Below are 6,000 nucleotides of genomic sequence, written 5' to 3'. Positions count from 1 at the left end.
GGTGGAGTGGTCCGTTCCAATGGGCACCTCGAGCCTGTGTGCCCGCTGTCCTTTCGTCATGAGTCCTCCTGGGGCACATCCGGCTTGCCCCGCGTTCCTCCTTTGATCATAGATGGTGAATGGATGAAGTCTGTCTTTGGCTCCTCCTCCGTGGGTGGGCTGACGCCAGGACAGATTCCTAGAGAGGTCCGTTTGGCGATGGCTAGGGCGCCAGCCCCCAGCCCCGCGCCGAGAGGGGCCTGCCACCTCGGGGCCCTCCGCATGCTCCAGTGGAAGAGGGTGATGCAGAAGACGTGCTCAGGCGCGCTCGGGAGCGACGCAGCCTTCGCGAAGAGTTCCTCCAGAGGGCGGCGGATGCGGTGAGCCGGATCGGGGCAGAGCTTGCTGATGAGGATCCGTGCCTCGAGGCCGAAGGTTTGTGCCTTGCTGAGGAGAGGCGCAAACTAATGGTTGCCGTCACCCTTGCACGTCACCAACGTGATCTCGACAACGCGAAGGCCGAAGCGTCGCTGGCAGCCTCGCAGGAGGCCTGCTCCCAGGCCGTCGAGGAGGCTCGGGAAGCAGACCGACGGCGCAAGGATGCGGAGGAGCGCGCATGGGAGCCCCTGGCCTGGGGCAACTCCCTGGAGCAGCAACTGGAACTGCGCCAGGCAACCCTTGAGTCGATGGAAGGGGCCCCTGTTGATCGGGCGGAGCTTCTGAAGCGCGAGGAGGCGCTGACGCTGGAGGCCGCTGAGCGCAACCTTGATCTTGAGCGGTTGGAGACGAGGGAGCGCCTGGTGGCTCTGGCGGAGGATGACGTTGCCGCGCGCGAAGCCCGGGCCCAGGAAGAAGTCAATCACAGTGTGGCGGAAGCCCGCTCGGCCTTCGAGCGCGAATACGAGATCAGGTTGGGGCTGATCAAGGCCGAGGCTGAGGGCAGGACCGCAGCCCTCAGGGCCAAACTGGCCGAAGTGACGCGGCGTGCGGACTCCTCCGCAGCCGCCCTCAGCGCAGCACAGGAGGAGCTGTCTTCTTCCCGGGCCGAGCAGCTTCTTCTCCAACAGAGGGTTGATGACACCGAGGCTATCGCGCAGCGGAATGAGGACGAGATCCGTCGGCGGCGGGTTCTGGAGCGTGAGCATTCCCCCATGCTTCAAACGCTCAGAGAAAGGGCCAACACAGCTTTGGGCAACATCTGCGAGGCTGCCGCTAAGGAGGAACACGAGGTCAACTATGCCGGCAACCTCCAGTTTTTCACCGACGTGGTGACGCTTCTGGAGAACCGCTCCGAAAGGTCCCGTTGGCTTGTCGAAGAGAGGCATCGAGCCTTGCTCGGGCGTGCATTCTCCCGCATCTTCAGCTATCTGCTGGACAGGGACCCCCACTTTGATTTCGACGCTGCCATCGCACCCATGCCCATAGCCGTCCGGGGTGGCCTGGCGCGATGGGTGGAGGACAATGTGGACGCCCTCGTCAGGGCCTTTGCGTCTGATGATGACGGCGTGGTCGTGGCTGCCAATGAAGGCGGTGTTGTGGACGAGCCTAGTGCTGACAGAGATGCTGGCGGCGGCGGTGGCAATGTCAATGACGCCAGTGATGCCTTCGAGGATGCCCAAGAAGACGCGGTGAGTGATATGTCTGACTGACCGCATGTTACTGCTGCTTATCCTGCACGAAGAAGGTTCGGGCTTGGCCCCGAAGAATGTAAGAGCATTTTGGGAGGGGAAGCCCCTCATGTAAAGGTTTCCAATTAGTACCCTGGTAAGTATAACATTGTGTGTGAAATTAGCCGCTGGCCCGGTGATGGGTCAGCTGACTTGTGTACCTTCCGACCCCGACGAGTCCCGAGCGGGCCTGCGGGGCCCGCCGCACCTCGGGTGTCTTCTGATTAACTTGTAGATTCCGTGATGAAAACCTCCGGAAAGGGTGCGGTAACAGCGGTCCTAGTTGTAAACGTGCCTGGTCTGGCCCGGCTCGCGAGGGGGGGGGGCAGCCGATGCTAACTTGGGACGCAAAGCCAAAACCAGAACGCAAGAGATTGCTCGAATGAGACTAAACACCCCTTCCCCCAAACACACGCAAGCAGCGAGCTCAAATCCAACTTAAATCCAAATCAAAGAACTTTGTCAACAAGGAAAGGCAAAAGCAAAAGGCCGCGTTCGGCACCTAGTCTAGTCTTCGACGTCTTCTCACCAGCGCGGAGCTAAGTGCTGCCACTGGGCGTGGGCGAGAGCCCCCGAGGCCCGAGGGCGGCTCTCCGGAGACTCTGGGGCATGTACAGCACCACTCATTATTACGTGAGAGTGTCACGGGCGGCGAGCTTCACAGGCACTGGGCCTTCTTCATAGGTACCGGCCTTGCTTCATATCGCCAGACGAGGGCCCCGCCTTGCGCCTCACTCTGCCGCCATCGACGGCGACCGGAAACCAGGACGCCGCCAATGAGGCAGAGCGGTCGCCAGCGGTTCCCCCGACGACCACGGGTCCCCTGCCGGGGGCAGGCCCTGGGGCACCTCCCCGGCAGGGGGCCTACCTCCTGAGAACGCCTTGCTCCGACCGCCGCGGGGACGAACCTGAATCTCGGCCCCTCTCCTGCAGCCCCCTGCGCCCTCCTCCCGAGGGGTATGAGGCTACAGAATTGGAGCAGCCACCTGCTGCGGCGACCTATATCTCCTGCGACCCATGGTTAGCATAAGCTTGCTCCTGAGGGATGAGTGGTACCCGATAGTTGCCGCCGCCGGTGCGGTAGTCGAGGCTATCCTGGGGTTCCTGAAAGAGCTCAACTTCTGGCGTCTCCTCGCCCCAGCCTGGCCTGAGGAATGAGCCATGATCTTCCTCCAGTGCGCACCCCTGATCCAACATGCGGGGCACATAAGCTTCCGGGGTCGCCGCCCCGTACGCCTCGCCGTAGCGTCCCGCATGCCACGCAGCCTGGCTTAGAGCGCCGTCTTGGGGGTAATGGCGCGGCGGTCCGCCGAAGCCGAAGGCCGTGGCATGCCCCCCTTCGCTGGCCTGAGAGGGGGCTGGCGTGACATGTCGCCCGGTGCCGGCGGAGGTGTTGGCGCTGGACGGGCCCTGGAGTCCACTAGAAGTCGCGTGCGCGTGCACGATGCCACCATCCGGCCCGCCTTGTGTCTGGGGTGGCAGCTGGACGCAGAAAGGAGGTGTTCCTGAGACGGCGGCGTCCAGGAGCTCAGCTACTCGCTCCAACAACACGTCGCGGCCGCCCTCCAGCAGTCGGCACCGTAGCAGCTCTCGGGCCACCGTGAGCGCGGCCCTGGAATTCGCTCGCTCCCATTGGGTGTACGGCGCTGTGGCCGCGGCGTGGTCTAAGGCCCTTGCTGCAGCCCGCACCTGCCGTGGTGTGAGGGCAGGCGGCATCTGGCCGCGTCCCCCATGCCCCGCAGCGCCCTGCGGAGCACGGGCTGCCTAAGGTGCAAGGTTGAGGTCGCCCTGGGATGGTCCCACGGCGTGGGCGGGCCACGCTACCCAGCGGTCGGCGTTGGCTGCCGAGTCGTTTGACATCTGAACGGCATGGCGACGGAACATGATGCGGAGGAAGAAGGATTCCGGCGCACCACTACCCGGCGTGCCAAATGTCGGATTTCGGGTTCCGGCAGACCCTTGAGGTTCGAACACTGGGGTGCGCGCGGAGATCTCTCCCCTACCGATCTACGTCCAATCTCCTCGCGTGATCTAAGCTGGAAACAACGAACAACACAAGGGACACGAGATTTATACTGGTTCGGGCCACCGTTGTGGTGTAATACCCTACTCTAGTTTGTGGTGTGGTGGATTGTCTCAGGGGCTGATGATGAACAGTACAAGGGAAGAATAGCCTCGCGAGAGGTGTTCTTGAGCTTGTGCGATGAACTACTTGGGTGAGTTCAGGCGCCTCTCTCTCTCTGCTAGGGTTCGATCAAATCTCTAGCCGTCTCTCTTTCATCCCCCCTGGGTGTCTCCTTCCTTCGGTGGTGGCTAGCTCTATTTATAGGGGCCCTGGGCCTCTCCCCAAAAAATGAGCGAGAAGGGCGCCAACAATTGGCCATTTTGAAGGGGAACATCTAGTACAGGTTATCCTGACCAAAGGTGGTCTTCGGCTGCCAAAAGCACTAGTGATGACGCCGTCTTGGGCTCCACGGTGACCTCCGTTTTGCCGCTCTGCTGGTCTTGGTCTCGTTGCACCGGAATGGTAACCTTTGCCCGATGACTTGGCCTGTGCTTGCCCCCTTTGCACCAAAGGGAAAATAAGGACATTGCGCAGGCCGGCGCCCGCCTGGCGCCCGCCTGGTCTCGATCGTCATGGCTTGCGTCACGGGCTCCTTGCGAGGTACCCCTGCCTTGATCTCTCCACCTCCTCGCGAGCCTGCCTGATGAGGCTGCCTCAGAGGAAGCTTTCTGTTGTCTGCCCCGCGAGGCTTGGCCCCTCGCGAGGGTCTTGAGCTTGAGCTGATGAAGATGGGCCGCGCTGGGCCCCCACTTGAGCCACGTCACAGGCCGCAGGCAGGCAAGTCTGGGGACCCCCGTTCCTAGAACGCCGACAGTTATTGGTGACACCAAGTCATGATTGTTGGTGACGCCGGGTCATGATTGTTGCAGACACCGGGTCAATCTGGTTTGCTCAAAACTGAAAATTTGGAGATATTTTCTCCCTTATATCCATATTACCTGTAGCCCCCAAGTCTCGAGCAGAACAAAGTGATAACTTAAGACTTGCTTCAATATAAATACTGCCACTTTGAAGAAATCCATGTTGTTCATCTCAGGCAGTAGTAAAGACTGAATACTCCATATATGTAGCCCCCAAGTGTCGGGTTGTCGTGTTTGCATCAACCTGGGACTTGTAATTGTCTTATGCTCACAAAAAACTTCAACCGGTGTAGCCCCCAAGGGCCGGGTCATTATGCAATAATGAGCAGAGACTTTATAAATATGATCATGTAGACTTGAACAACAACGTGTAGCCCCCAAGGACCGACTCAGTAAGATAATATTGAGCTGGGACTTTATATATACTTCTTTGAAAAGAACACCATATGATGTAACCCCTATCATGGGGCTTGAATCCACGTCCACAAGGTTAAGATTTTTGTGCTTTACCAACTGAGCAGTGGACCCTTCAATATAATGGTTTTAAGACTTGTGTACCTTAAATTGTTGACAGGAGCAATTGGTAGCCCCCAAGGGCCGGCTCATTACAATATGATGAGTCGGGTCTTCAATAAGGTGAGCAAAAAATGACTTTGCATTAGCCCCCAAGTGTCATGGTGCATGCTTGCAGCGACATGAGACTTGCATATTTGATGTAATCTCAACTTGAATAATGTAGCCCCCAAGTGCCGGGTCGTAAGCCTACAGCGACTCGGGACTATTCCTTCAATAAATCATATCCATTGATAATATAATAGCCATTGCACTAAAGCGACTTTGAAAACCTTAATCATAACACTGGTTATTGATGACCATAATAAAATCCAGCCATGTTGGCTATTTGAAGATTTGAATAATATAGTCCAATGATTTATGAGCGCATGATTCCAATGGCGCAATCCAAATATATACTGACGACTTATAATCCCAAGTCAGTCCGGGTTAATAAACACTGGATAATTTATCATCATACTGGCAACTTATAGTCGAAAACCTGGCCGAGTTAATAAACGTCGATGATTTATAATCATGCTTTATTCAAGCTGTTTCGGCATACAACAAGTTTAAAGTGTCCTAGAGGTTTACCGCTGGACGGGTCATAATGCCCAACATATAGCCCGAGTTTATAACCAAGGCTGCTCTTAAGAATAATCAAATATGAAATATATCATACCTGTGACATTGAATCACATCGTTGGTTTACTAACTTTTTGTAGTAAGGGTGATAACCCAAATTTTGAGTATTGATAACTCCTCCCATGTCTTGCTGGTTTATAGTAAAATCGAACCGGGTTGTAATAAACACCGGATTATCCATATAATACTGGGAACTTGTAGTCGAAACTAGGCCGGGTCAATAAACACCGGA

Source organism: Triticum urartu, chromosome 4 (assembly GCF_003073215.2).
Source record: "Triticum urartu cultivar G1812 chromosome 4, Tu2.1, whole genome shotgun sequence".
NCBI classification, from domain to species: domain Eukaryota; kingdom Viridiplantae; phylum Streptophyta; class Magnoliopsida; order Poales; family Poaceae; genus Triticum; species Triticum urartu.
This window is presented reverse-complemented; position numbering follows the sequence as displayed.